We start from the raw sequence: 16,298 nt of genomic DNA, 5'->3' as shown, positions 1-16,298 counted from the left end.
GGGTTAACTGTGTAAGGAGTCACCAAGTTTTCAAGCTAAGTGAAAACAAAGGACTCATATATCCAAATCCCCTGTGTTGAGTTCATGGGAGATAGTACAAGCTAAACATTTTGTTTTTGCTCTTGATTTGTATTTATTGATTTCTCACATACGCTTGATCCTTTTGTGAGAACTGTTTTTATCCTTGTACAAATGTAGTTATACAGAAGACCAACTTGGATTTCCAAGAGGCGTAAGCTATACCATTTCTGCGGGAAATAAAATATGATTGAAGTTTACAGAGAACAACACACTTGTAAAACTTTGTCCATTGCTATTATGGCGTGGCATTTAGAACTTCGTACGTCTTTCACTTAAATCCCTAACTATAAGTTCTCAGAAGACAAAAGTCTAAGATTTACACTGATGGGTTAATAACACCTAGCACTGAAAATTAGACATACTGGATACTCAAGAACAACTTTTCTGTAGAGTTGGATTCTCATGTGAACCTACATCCACCAGTGTAATCTCTGATTAAGGTGAAAGCAAGAAAAAGTGTTAAACTTCAAGAGAAGTTCAATGAGTATGGAAGGCGAAATTGATTACACATTAAGAAACAGAACAATAAAACTCGTGAACCATGTCTATGTGCACATCAGAGTCCTCAGCACCTAGAAGAGTGGCACCCTTGAAATATTTATTCAATGAGTTAATGAATTGATAGTCTCTATGACAAAATGGTGAACACAGAGGGTCTCAGATGTCAAGTAGTTTGGCCATGTGTCATGAGAGGAATCACATGATCTGTTTGGCCCAAATGACAATATGAAGTCATCCAGCCATCATTCACATATCTAGAACAGGAAGTGAGTGATGAGGGGAAGCAAATGGGAGGAAAGAATAAACTTCATGTAGAACTTATGCGTTAAGCATTATGCAAGCTCCTTTATACATGAGGTCTTACTTAATCCCTAAAACATCCTATAAATTAGATACTATTTATTCATTCTAAAGATTTAAAAAAAACCTTAGAAATAAGAGCCACAAGCAGACCCATTCAAAAGAAAAAGGGAAAAGTAAAACACAGTGTTTTTCAGGTCAGGGACGTAAAGTATCAGAAATTAAATTATTGTTCAAAATGTTGATATATTAACACTTTTATTAAAAATAACAAAACGATGGGGGCCCTGGGTGGCTCAGTCAGTTAAGCCTCTGACTCTTGATCTTAGCTCAGGTCTGGATCTCAGGATCATGATTTCAAGCCCCACACTGGGATCTGCTCTGGGCATGGAGCCCACTTGGAAAAAAAAAAAAAAAAAAAGAAGAAGAAGCAGCAAAATGCTTACTTAAGAAGTGTATGTGTGTGTTTGCATACATATGCACATTTCCATTGGATGATAAAACTAAAGCACCCTTGGAAAAATATAATGAACAAATCCAGAAAACTGTTTTACCAAAACCTTCTATAAATGATCTCAGTTCTGTTTTGGAAGGAACTGCTCTCTGAGGAGAAATGAAATAAGTTTTAGTTTCAACATTCACTGTCTTTGTGCTGTTCATGAATAAATTGGGCTAATTGTTGGATGTGAGAAGTGATGGTTTTATGATGCATATTACTGCCCCCAAATTATTGGTTGCTAAATTCGTCATCTCTAGCCAACAAGTTAGGCTGAATCTAGAAGACAGAGATAATTCTCAATGTGGGGTCTCCTAAGCAATTTGCAGTCCCCACATGTATCTGCAACAGGTAACCTAGTTATTGAGCACACAAACTTGAAACGCTGAAGGAGTTTCATATATCACATAACATTTCAATATTCAATACGTATTTTAAGCATATCGCTTTCTGCATATAAAGAGCGACTAGCACATCATGCATTACATTGTCATACTAGTTCTGAAGAACAACGGCTTTCAATTTAAAGAATAAAACACCCTCCAGCTGAACAAAATTCTCACATTACAATATGTTTAAAAGAATCTATTCCAGTTGTGGTTGGTTGTCTATGAGAAATCTTTTTCATAGGGGGAAAAAATTGAACATTCCCATGTGAAACTCTTTCTCGCAAGAGGAAAAAAAACGTACGTTGCATTTTATACAAACTAGGTGAATTCAAAATGATGGATCATTTCAAAAATATTCATTATACTATTTACTTACATAAATGTGGTTGTATAAAAAGTAAAAAAGGAATGCATTCACAATTGGTTTAAGTAATTTTCTCTTGGCAAACCACCATATAAAACAGGGGCGTCATGGCGCCACAGAATTCTGAATTGTGGTGGAGCATCATCAGTACACATGGCATTAATCTTTGTCTCGTTGCAGGAGACACCCTTGCTTGCATTAGCAAGCTGCCTCTTAAATGCAAGATGGTGTAATGTAACTCAGGTTTAAATAACACAATAAATAAGATCTATTTCTCTTTAGTCCTTCTTACCAATCGCTTCCAAGCCCTCTTTGTTAAAGTGCTTCATTGTTTACAGATTTTAATGTAAATAACAACTGGGGGGGGGGGGGGAATACTTTTCCAAAAGAGCCTAGTAAAGGAAGAAGCTCAAGATGGTAAGATCATTTTTTTTTATTTAATATGTTAAGCAATTAAGACTTTAAAAAAAAAAATCAACATATGTATGTGAACATAGCATAATTATTTACCCTACTTTCTTACTTGTCTTTTAGCAAACTGACAGTTCCAATATTTTGGAAATCTCACTGTTTTATATCACTTCATGCTCCCCATGACAAGGGGAACACTTAGCTGTCTTTAATGTCTTCTAATTAAATATTCAAAGCATTCTTAAAGTCTTCTTTTTCCAAATATAGATATATTTTAAAATAACAGACTTTTCCAAATGCATTTTTCTATTGAGCTGAGAGGCTTTCAGAAACTGTCCCCACTGAATATAATAACTATTTAAGGAAACAAGCTATTTATGTGGAAATATTAAGAGGGATGATTTTGATAACCCACACTCAAGGCCAAAATAAGGATCATTGGGACTTTTACTGAAGAAGTTAATGGAGGCCAGGCCATTGGCAAATGACCTTGAAATCCCTCGATGTAGCCTCAAATTGGCTTCAACACAAGCTTATTATTAATGCAGACAGCTAGTTTATACCATGAAAAGCACATGGTATCTCTCTTTGAAACCATAGCTGTCACTCAGGCACCCCCAGATAAAATGTGAGCATCTATGTGACAGCACTTTTACAAGTTTTTAAATAAATATCACAAATTTATTAGTCAGTACTTTATGTTAAGAAAATTAGACTTCATCTGCTTAATTGCAGCCTTACATATATGTTAATGAATTATTATATAAAGGTATTTAAATGAAACATATTACAATACTTTAATCGGATTCTAAATTGTATTTTCCTCTCTGATGTGTAATGCCCTAGAGACACATACCCAAAACCTTTTATTTTAGATATCTCAACATGTTAAAAGTGCTTTCCCTAATGTTTTTGAAAATTGATATGATATAGTTGAGAACTTACACACACACACTCACTCTGCCCAGTCAGAAAGGAACTGTTTGCCTGGTTTGCAGATATGAAATCATTAGGGACTGGCTTTTACTTTGGGAAATTTGAGTACCATGTATTGTTAATGTAAAATAAAGAAATAAAGCCTGGGAAGTTAGAAGATTATTTTTTTTGGAAATGCATGTTTAGAACTTAAAAAAAAAAATCTAATGGTAAAGCATTAACAAATACTTTTTCATATGAATAAAATCTGTAATCAGTTAGATAAGAGCAATGTGCCTTTTTTTGGCATTTAATCAAACAATGAAATCATATACACATTTCCTGACACAAAAGACAAATGATGTAATAATCTGAAGGAGTTTCTCTATCTCCTTGGAACTTTGCATACTTGACTTGTTTTCCATATTTTGTGACTTTAAATGGTGGGAAAATTATATTAAAATGCTTGTAGCAGTTCCTCTAAACTAACATCCTTTTTGTTTTATTGTATTTAATATAAAAGCAGCAATTATTTGATTTCAAAGTTATGAAAATATGTACCTTATGAGAAAACAAGCAATTTAAGCTTTAATTGGTGTCATTTTTCACAGAACTGGCAAGATTCTTGCATCCCTGGCACGTTGTTTTTCTATAAAACTGCAGAGCTGCCTTCAATGAATGTTTTACGAACGCAAAAGTTGTTATATGAAGGTAGATGCATAGATGCCTGGAAATATAAGATTTCTGGTGGGAGTTATTTACAAAAGATGTATTTCATTTGTTACTGTGCGTGTAACAACTCCTATTATTCTAAATGTTTCTCTCTTCTCAATAAGACCGTTCTTAGCTCATGTCTATGAAACGTGGGGGCTGGTGTCTGAAGCAGAATAAAAGGCAATGCTTTCATGAGGTGAAAACATCACACTTGTGAGAAAAGTGAAAAAGAAATGATAATTTTAATTGAAAGGAAACAAAACTGTAATCTATTGAAAGGCTAATTCTGGTTTTAATCAGAAGAAAAACAATATAGAATACACACGGAGAGGCTCGCCTTATGTAAGTCACATACATGAACCACAAAACTTTCTATTTTCTGAAACGTTGGTTTACCATAAATACTTTGACCTATTCTGCTCAGATTATACATCTCCCACGTGTTTCAAAATTATGTTTTGTTCTGAGGGACAACAGTTATATATGTATTTTTGAGAGATTTTACAACCTAGCTTCTCTAAGGATATTTGCGGTTTTCACACCTGGGGAGGTGTCTGTCTGTCGTTTTCGATGCAAGTTCCCAGAGCTACAGCCAAGGTTTTCAGAAGATCAGGATAAAGATAAAGATCTGCATTTTTAGAAACATGTCTAAATGGTTACTATGATCAGCCAGATGTTTGGGAAACCTGCAGATTAATGTGCTTTATCCAGGAAGCTCTTGTTGGGTAACTGGAGAGTAGGATAGACAAGTATTCTTTGTATTCTATTTACATCTTTGACTTCTGCTTTATATTGGCAATATTTATTGACAACCATAGCTAACATATGCTAAGTGTTACTATCTGCCAGGCACTGTGCTAACCATCGTATACGCCTGTATCCCAACAGTCCTATAAAACCAAGATAACCGTTGTCTTTACAGATGAAGGGATTATGTGTTGGGGAGTAATTTAGAATGGTAAATGAACAAGTAAGGACAAATAATGAACAAGTAAAAACTAGAATCCAGGTCTGTGTGACCCTAAAGGTCATTTTTCTAACCACTGCTCTATACTAAGGACATACACAGGATCCTGAGTGGTCTAAAAGCCTTTTTATGTTGGCTGCCCAAGTTAAGTATTAATGCCACTAGGGCTGATGTGACCTGTACTATTGACATCCTTGTCATTATTATCATTATTGGTTTGGTTCAATTTTTATTCAAAGTGAGCCATCCAATGTGGATTGAATTGCATCAGAACAAGCTTTCCATTCTTGCTACTTTCTATGAATATCAATATTAAAAGGCTTTAAACAGTGGTCCAGTGGGAACAAAAGCATGTTCAACGCATGTATAATAGTCATCTACTAACTCACTAATCCATGAGTGCATTAAAACTCTACCAAAACATGACCAAAGGTACTGGTAGGGAAGTTAAAAAGACTTTTTTTCCAGGAAACCAACAAGTTCATTTCCAAATGGATATCGATGTCTTGTGCACCTTTGACAGATGTCTCCTGCAAGTTTCTCATGATTCTTCCAGGTGTCTCCTTGGTTCCTTCCAGCTCTCTTGGCTGCCTCCTATCAAAGCACTAGCCTGTGAACCTCTAAGTTACAGGGCTTCTGCTGTTTGTCTCTCCATCCCCAGATGGGGGGCATATTGTTCTGAGCATACTCCAAGCCACAGTCCACAAATTTTTCTTCTGGGCCAGATGATAAATATTTTAGGACTTTAGACCTGTACAATATCTGTGGCAAATACTCAACTCTGCTATGGTAAAGGAAAAACAGTGATAGACAATATATAAGTAAATGGGTGTGGCTGTGTTCCAATAAAGCTTTATTCATGGACCCTGAAATTTGAGTTTCGTATAATTTTTATGTTACACAAAATAATATTCTCCTTTTGATTTTCCTCATTTCAAAGTGTAGAGTATTTTTGGCTTATGGGCCATATATAAACAGTCAGCAGGCCAGATTTGGCCCATGGCCCATTGGTTGCTGTTCTCTACTCTAGCCAATCAATACACATTTGCTGACTGGTTGAATGGCTAGGTAATTGTCTAATCTCTGTTTAGGCTGAACACACAGTGAGAACACACAGTGAGACTATGCATATGATAAATGAAAGCCTGTGTCATGACATTCAATTTCTGATTTAGAAATAATTAGAAAGCACTGAAAAAGCACTTCTGAGGTAGCAATTAACAGGCAAAGACAAAGTGATGCAGGGCCACATATTTCATATGAAAATAAAGATTTCTGGACAAATCCAGATTGCATGTAGACTTACACAACATAAATCTACTATAGTCTACTTTCACCAACAGGCAAGGAATTTGGTGGCTTTTTGGCTGCTTCCGTGGTATCTTGCTTACAACCCCTCTGATCTGCCGTTGGGGATCAGGGAACATCTATTCCCACATCTGGCTCTCGCTCCGTGCTCCTCATCCATGTCATATTGGTTATTTAATCATTTGAGCACTCCAGCTGCCTTGCTTTCCAAACTCTTGTAGTGACTGTTTTGAGCAGATCTGTTGTCTTTCACATATAATTGCACTGCTATGCTCTGGCATTTTCCATGTTTCTGTTTCAGCACTTCAAGTAACTTTTAGCTTGTGAGGAGAAAACATCTTACAGGAAAAAGTCCATCCAGGTGGATCTAGAATGGTAACTGCAGGATTTTCCTAGTGCCAAAGGTGAGGGTGAACTTGAGATAAATATAGAATTGGGCATGCTTTGTCCTTGCCTGCCTTCAGAAATCCCTAATGTCAGAAGAAAAATCTGTGCCTCAGACCCATTAATCCTTTGGAAGAATACTGAGCAATATGACTTTACATTAATGCATTCCATGACTTTCCAACATGGGCTTCTTATAATTGCCAGTCCTGATGGGCACAGTACCCTTTTCTTCTGACATTGCTGAGATGCCTAAACATCAAGAAGACAGACAGCCATGCCCTTGGCCCTTGCCCTGTTGGCCAGGCTGGGTCAATCCCATGCTTCACATGCCATCACTTCTCTCCAAACCAGACCATTCAAAAGCAGAGAGTGCATGGATAATTACTTGGTTTACTAGTTAGGAAAAACAACGCGCCTGGTTTTAGAAGTTGTTCTTTGAACTTTATGAAGTGGTATCTGACTTTGTTTACAAGTAAAACATTTAATCTCTGGCCTAAAAATACTTGACTACAAAAGGAAATGGTGAATGGCATTATGACATAGAAGATTCAAGACAAGTGCTCATAGCAGCCCTCATAACACGTGATCATAAGATTTATCTGCTAAAGTACTTGTTTCTTGTCACCCCTACTGGACTGCAGACCCACAGGAGTGAAGACAATTCCTATTTCCACAACAGCGTAACACAGGGCTTAGTATACAACAGATACGCAATTAAAATATATTAACTAAATAAAGTGATCAGAAGCCAGCTGAAAAATGATCGTAGTTAGTTACTTGTAACAGGAAATAAAAAGATACTTTCAGTCCTACACATACCACAGTGGCAGGTAAAACACTCAGTAAATGTTCCTGCTTTAGTCCAAGGGCTACACACATGTGTCAGATTCTGTTCAACTCATGCCTCGTGTGATTTTGGCCTTCTGCTCCATCCCTGTCATATTCCACTTTCCTTACTGTGGCCGCACTACCTCACTGGCTTCCTTTTTTCCCCACCTCCATCTTTAGGTTCTTCTACAGCCCCCTTACGTCCGAATAATATCTCCCGCTCACTGAGCTAACACCTGCATCGTGTATGCCAGTAGTGAGGACATTACTAGTCATCCTAACTGCCATTTCTCTTAGAGTAAAGAGAGTGATACACACACACACACACACACACACACGCATGCACACACGCACATAAGTGTACAAACATATGTACGTGCGTATGTATATATCTCACTCCCTTTAACACTGAATTAATGCTGTCACCTGATGGTATGTACCAGCTAGACCCATCTGCTTCTAAACATTGGTCACAAAGTCTCAGTTCTCTTTAATGTGACAGGAGATCAGGGGTACTAAGTAGTAACTGGATTCTTTGAGACCTTATGAATGTCTACATTAAGAAATTATCCATAAAGGGATGAGGGTATAAATGTACAATAGATTGTAAAGGGAAAATGCTATCATTTGCCAACCATTACATGAAAGTAAGTTAGTTAGTGCACTATGCTCAACCATCAGAAACCCAAATTTAACTATCTTTGACCAAAAAAAAAAAAGTATTATAAGGATACTAGGCTGTTTTGTGAAACCCAAGGCTAGACGTGTGGCTTGGTTTCTGGGAAAAGATGCAATCAAGGACTTACAAGTATTAGATCTCTGTATTTCTCATTCATCTCTCTTCTCTGCATATGTGTTCAATTCTCCATTTCTCTGCTCTGCTCAGTTTCTTAGACCATATGGCCTACTTTAATGACAGTAGAGAAGCTGGTCCAACCACTTGAGTTTCTAAATCCAAATTTCTGAAAAGAGATTTCTTAGTTCAAGTGTTTATTCCTGGACTAGTTCACTGGTAAACTATAGGCATGCAAAAGAGGGTGGGTAAGTGGAGGGAAACTTCTGGAAAAGGCGTCAGGTGTGTGTTATTTGGCTGACAATCTCATGAAGAGTGTAGTACACAAGGGTAAGTATGAGTTAAATATGCCTCCAAAACCTCTGACTTTAAGACATTACAGAATTCCTCCTGTGAATGAAGAAAACTAAGAAGTAGAAAAGGTCACAAGGGACAGACAAGTAATTCTCTCTGACCCATGTTGAAGTGAAGGGGAGTTCTGACTTGATAGTTTACTCTAAGATACCAAGAATTGTTATTGGATGAATCATCAGACTTTTATGGGCTAGGTCATCATGTCTTACTCTATTCCAGGTGAAACCTAGAAATGATGGAGAAACAAGTATTAACTGGACAAAGTGAGTAACATCGGGTAAATCTGGGGAGCTTCTCATTGTATGTTAAACTAGACAATCAACAGATACCATTTATTGGTTCCACCTTTAGGTACCATGTTCAGGCACTGTCCTAAGGACTATACATATTGAGTTAAATAATATGAGGCCCCTTCTTTTAAGAATCTCAGCTCCAAAAAATACCTATGAAACAATGTTATATAGATATAAGGGAGTTATGTACAGAGAGTTATGGTTCATGATGGAAGGCAATTTAATTCAGGTGGACCATCTATGATGATTTCATAGAGGAAGTAGCATTTCACTCAAGCCTTTGCAAAACAGCAGTAATTTACCAAGAAAAGACAGTGGACGAAAGTCATTCCACGCAAATGGCACAACTCAATGTTTGACATGATCATACTTTCTAGGTTTGTTCACTCTGGAGACCCAACACTTGATAAGGAATAATTAAATCTGGCCAATTGAAGGTCAGATATCAATCTGCTAGAGTTAGCACTTTATGAAGGTAACAAAGAAGTAGATGAAAATAATTGAAACGACTCCATGGAACCCAAAAAATATCTACAACTCTCTAAATCATAATGCGATACAGCAATCTCTAAGTGATAGCCTGGATTTGCTGTCATGAATGCTCAAAGACTTATTCCCATTCAAGGTTGGACATCTCTGCTTCCACCTGTGCAATTGCTGCTGATTCTATATGAGCCCCAGTCTTCCTGACCCTCACTAATATGCACTGGTGTTGTTCTCATTTGTTGTTATTTATAGGAGATTTCCTATTTTTTGTAGTGCTCAAATTTCACCAAGTTTGCCATGGTATATTAAGGAGGTCAGGTTTCTTCTAAGACATTCTGGGAATGACTTGGCCCCAAAGACAATGTCCCTCCTTTGGGCCCATCCTGTGTCTCCTCAGCTCCGAGTTTGTGTATTGTATCTATTTGGTGAGGTAGACATCCTGCCCCACCCTGAGAAGGCAGACTCTATTCTTTCTAGTATGGATTTTGTCCCTTTGTGCTCTATGTGGCAATAAGTTTCCAGACTGAAAACAAAGCTCTCACTAGGCAGAAAGAGAACCCCCACCTCATTTCTGGTTAAATGCTATTAAAAATCCTACCTGGCTGCTATATTTCAGCCATGTACTTTATTTATAGTCATGCATTCTCCTTAAACATATTGGAAAGTGATGCAAATACCTGTTTGATAGAAAAAGTGAATAACTGTAACAGTATCTCTGGGTATTTGTGAATGGCAGAGGAAGGGGGGTTTTCCAGGACGGACAAGAGAGGTAAAGGATTTGAACACTGATTTTCAACTATGGAGAAAAGGGATGGTGAGATGAGACTTCAGACTATCCACAACATGATCAATGATCATACTACCAGAATTGGCTAGCTCTAAAATTAGATAAGAAAAAAAAAGTAGAGGTATGATTTTTGTGTATGTGTATGAACGTGTGTGCGTATGCCCACAGGAAAATAAATTTTTTACACTTCAGAGACTTTTAAAAGAATTTTTCCTTCAGAGGGGAAAGTTCTCATTTCTCATTAGATGATCAATAGGTTAAGAGGAATAAGTTGTAATCGTGACATTAACACTGTAAAAGAAGTCCGTGAGAAAGGAGCAACTAACTGAAAAGCACCGCACCAAGATTTAAAAGAGTAGGAAAAGATTTGGGCTGAATTCTGCTTTGTTTTATTTTTTATAGTCATTCCTTTTCTGTAATCACTGCCATGAATCTGTGTGCATCTAGAAGTGAAATGTTGTATATTTTCAAAGCACTAAAAATTCCTCGAAATAGCTCCAGTGGTTCAAAATATGCATGATGATCAAAATAGCCACCTATAAATACTGTGGGTCTATCACGTGGTAAATAAAACATTATCAAATATTTGTACATTCACATATGTATATATATGGAGTGGAAAGGAGAGAAAGCAGAGAGTGAATATTTCTGCTAATGCTTGCAAGTAGTTGGCAAATATATACCCCACAATATGACTACATTGCACGGGACTTATGGGAATATGTCTTTCTGTATTGTATACATACACATAAACGTTGAAATTGGAATGTTCACATGTACACATGCATATATATTTTAAATAACATTTTAAATGCTGTTTGAAAATACATATGTATATACATACTCACACACATGCTGAAATGCCATCATTCAACATAATTCATGATGTGTATTGAAATGTATCAAAGCAGAAACACATTCCAGAAAGAAATACTCACTGGTGCAATTAAATCATAAAGGAGTTTAATTTGTTCGCTTAGTAGCTAAATGTTTATTTCAACATTTTGGCCAGCAGTTTCTTTAATGAGAATGTACCTGGAATGAATTAAATTTGGTTATTATTTAAGCTCATGAGTTAAAGTATTTCTTTGGGGAGTGCACTTATACCTTGATGCATTTCAATGAATACTGTTCTTGAAAATGCATTTCAACTACTTTAAACTTGAAACCTGAAAAATCCTCATGATAGTCTGGTTTATGAAACTGATCATGAATATCAGTGGGATACACAGGCAGGATTTGCAACTCACTCCTTTTTGCATGACAGCATTATTGAGATATAACTTACAGACACAATTTACCCATTTAAAGCATACATTTACTAATTTTTAGTGTATTCAGAGTTGTCCAACCAGCATTCCAATCAATTTTGGACATTTTCATCACCTCTAAAAGAAGGCTTGTAGTCATCAGAAGTAACTCCCCATTTCCTACCAGCTTACCCCACCTCTAGCCATAGGCAATTTCTAAACTACATTCTGTCTCTATGGGGTTTCTTATTCTGGACATTTCATGTAAATTGAGTCGTATGTTATGTGGTCTTTCGTTCTTGGCTTTTTTCTCTTAGAATACTGTTTTTACGGTTTATCCATGGGATGGCACCTATCTGTACTTCTTCCCTTTCTTTCTTTTTTTTTCCTGAATAATATCCCATTGTATGTATTTATCACATTTCATTTACTCATGCATCAGTGGATGAACATTTGTGTTGTTTCCATTTTTTAGCTATCACGAATAATGCTGCTAGCCAGTTTCACATGGACAAGTTTCTTTTGGGTATATAACACTTCCTGGTATATCCCCAATTTCTTGGTCATATGGTAACTCTATATTTAACTTTTGAGAAACCAAGAGTGGTTTTTCAAAGTGGCTGCCCAACTTCACATTTCTACCAATAGTGTATAAGGATTTTAATTTCTCTGTGGGGAATTCACTTTGATGTCTGCCACTCTTCCTAATTCATCTTCCTAATTCTTCAAATATATGTGTTCCCGAAATACTGGACTCTGTCCTCTCCTCGGTCCTTCCAGTGAATGTACAGGAGGATAGCCACAGAGATAAGATATGACCTCTCTGATGAACTACTCTTGTACGCATAGCCAAAGCATTTTGTAGACCCATAAAGACCAGCCCTCCTTCAAGCACACCATTAAAGTTGTCCCAAGAATACTATACACACTGTGTTTCATCAACTGTAAAATGAGGGAGATTGATCCAGAGTGAACTAGGTCACTTCCACATTTGTTTGTGGAACAGACTGTTTCTGCTTGAGACCTATTTTGCACATCCAGCTCCATGAGCAAGCCAGGTATACAAGGAGGCACAGATACTCTTTTGGATCAACTTAATGCATTTTAAAATACTAACTTCAACACTACTTAAACAATAGCCCCTTGAGAAATATATCAATTCAGTGAAGGAAGATAATCCTATAAGTTGTTTAGGTTTTTTTGAACAAGTACCGTGCAATGTTCTCAAAAGAGAATTCAGTCTTTCACTGCTAGAGTAATTTTAGATGCACTGGTGTTCCTTCCTAAAATTATCATATGGCACATGCTTTAAAATTTTGAATGAATTGTAACTTACTGGATTATGTGGCTGTTCCAACTTGTGTTGCTCTATCCAAACAACCTTGAATAGGGCTTAATAAGAGAAACACTAAAGAGAGTCAGTAAATTTAAGGAACTGAACTGTTTAGTTTTTCATGTTTTTAGCATACTGCAGACACACAATCCCAGTGCATAATAATGTATATGTCAACCCTTACCATAGTGGAATAGTGAAGGTTAGCGGATTCATAGCAACAAGAATAATTACAATAATGATGGTGGCAACAGTAACATCCCTGAATGCATAGTGTGTGCCAGGAAACCTAATAATTATTTTATATTTATAATTTAACTTAATCTTCACAGCAAACCAATAAAGTAGTCATCATTAAATCTCTCCAATTTAAAGATGAGAAAATTTAGCCTTGGAAAGTGAAAGTACTTATACTTTGTTAGGCACTGAGAAATGCTGGGCCCTGAGCAGAACCCGGGTTTGTCTGATTCCAGTGTAACCTCCAGGCCACACTACATCTAACCCCGCCCACCCAAAACAGTTCTGAAATATATTTGCTACAGCTACAAGGTTCAGCATATTAAACTCCATTGGAAAGCCCATTATTTCAGTGAGTCAGTGGGAACAAGGGAACAAAACACTGTCGGTAGGTTAATAAAATGGTATATTTCTTACACACATTATTTTTCAAACATTATGTAGAATAGTTTGATAAAATACAAATTCACTACTACTAAATTGTACTAGACTACTACTACATAATATTTCAATCAACAGATAGTGAAAATACAACTCTCAATATGTTAGGATCTATAAAATTGTATTATACTGGAAAAAAGGAGTTTCAAAATTGAAAATGCTAATACCTACAGGTCTAAAGACTATTCATCACCTTAACGAATGAAATGTACTTCTAAGCATAGAGAAAGGAGTTATATATGTCCATTGATAGCAAAATGTTACAAAATAACAACTATAAAATAGAGTATGTGCTTAAAAATCACTTGGTTATTTTAATTTTATATATATATGAAATATAATACACGAAAAAACTATTTTTTCTTAGCATTAACACATTAAAAATCATTGTAATAACAAATAACCACAGTTAGACTCTTCACTCAGAGCCCAGCTCCTGGAACACACCAGAAGTTTAGCTAATATTTTAAAATAAACATTCAATTTGTGAACTGCATTCTGTGCTACCCTCCAGACACCTTTTTATTTATGCTAAAACTCAAATGTCTTTCAAGGTTGCTAAATTTAGAGTACCAGTATTAGCGTTGTCCTTAATTAAAATTCAATAAAACCCTTTAATTTAAAAGTTATTGTGGTCAAAACTGTGGGTGAGCTACAGAATCCAGAGATAAAGGCAGTTAAAATAGATTTAACCACCTGAGAGGTATAATAATCATGCTGAAATGCATGGCCTGGAGTGTTTTCATTGCCATTATAAAATAAAATGTATACATAAAAATAAGGGAAGCATTCACATATGACCATTAGTAAATAATTATCACATAATTGACAGTAAATAAGGAATCACTTAGTAATCCAGTGTTACCCAACATTTAAAAACAAATTCAAAACTGTATCTTAGAAAATTCATGAATTTATCAATTGTACGCATGTAAGAATGTTAACGATTATCTCAATAGCACATTCTCAATGTTAGAAGTGAAAAGATCTACAGAGATCATTGGGTCCAGAGAGGACCTGCATGTGAATCATTCCAAAGTATTTCATACAGAATATAAGACTTGTACAAATATAAAACCTTATGTAATTCCACATTTTGCTTAAAAAAATCATATTCTACTTAATTATTATTACATAAATTTAATCTATTAATAGTCACTCATCAAATATAATTTTATGCCAGATATACCTTTATTTGAAAAAAAAAACTATACTTGGCCTTGAACAATATTCCTTGACTAACAAATATTTATCGCAAATATATAGTATATTACTACGAGGTGAATGGTTTTTTGAAAGACACTGGCCTAGAATCCAAAGGTATGTCTTTGCACTTAGTAGTTCCGGGTATTCGAAACCTAAATTTGTTACAATTTTGTTTCCTCATGTGTAAAATAAATTAATCCTACCCATCTCATAGGGTTATTTGGAAAATTAAACGCAATGAAAAAAAATGTAAGTGAAATTATCTTGTAAACTGTGAAATAAATCACAAAATTGGCCAAATCAGTTATCTGGCATCTATTTACATGAAAGATAGCATTGCCTAATTTTTGAAACATTTTTTAAACATCTATTTTGGCAAGCATAAACCCAAATATATTTTCAATAAGACAAAATGATTACTATTTATAAAAATTACTAAAATTTATAGTTTTAATTCATATTAGTAGGGAAGAGTGGCTTTGAATCAGCTAATTCAAGCCAAAATTCATCAGTCCAAATATGTCTGGAGTACTCACTACCACAAATATCTTGTATGACGACAATAGTATGGATATTATCTTAACTTCTCCAGTTTTCTTTTGTCTACCTGATATCAAAATGTTCAGTTGTTTCTCTTATTACACATAACTAAGAATAATAAATTAATTTACATTCTGGCAATTGATGACATAATTTTTATGAGACTCCATAAGTCTAGATTACTGAACAGAGTTGTGAAATCTTCTCCAGGGCTCTCTTCAGTTCCTTATTTTCTATGAAAAACTGAACTTTCCTGTATAATTGGTAAGATATGACTAAGCTGACTCAATCTTGGGAACAATTAAAATGTCGAATTTCCAAGTGACTTTCCAGATACCGTCTTTTGAAAAAAAAGACATGGATGATCAGGAGTTGTGGTCAAAGGACAGTTTTCATAAAGAAAAATTAAGCAACTAGTATCATCTGCAAAACTCATGTAGATGCATTTAAGATACACAAGTATTAAGACTCTTAAGCGTATTTATTTATTCACTCGACAGATATTTGAAGGTTTTTATGCATCAAGCAAAGTGCTAAGATCAGTAGGGTTATAAAGGTAAATCTTACCCAGACCATGCATGTAAGAAATATGCGTTGAAAAATACAGCCAAGAAAAACACATCAGATATAGATAGATGTGGTAAAAATACGGATTCAAATATAGCTGAATGTGAGAACTGTACTATAAGATAGAAATTGGTGTGCCACAAAATATGTACAAATATAAAAATATCATAAGTGGTGACTTAAGTGAAATGATCAGGGAAAACTTCTTGGAATCAGTCAGAGTCTTGGGTCAGCCTGGCTCAACATCAAACATTACAATGGGGACCTAGGACCAGTGACAGCAAAGACTTGAGGGTGGGAAACTATGGTGTGAGTTAGGACAATAATGAGGACATTTGACTAGAATAAGT

The sequence above is a fragment of the Panthera leo genome, chromosome C1 (assembly GCF_018350215.1).
Source record: "Panthera leo isolate Ple1 chromosome C1, P.leo_Ple1_pat1.1, whole genome shotgun sequence".
NCBI lineage: Eukaryota > Metazoa > Chordata > Mammalia > Carnivora > Felidae > Panthera > Panthera leo.
This window is presented reverse-complemented; position numbering follows the sequence as displayed.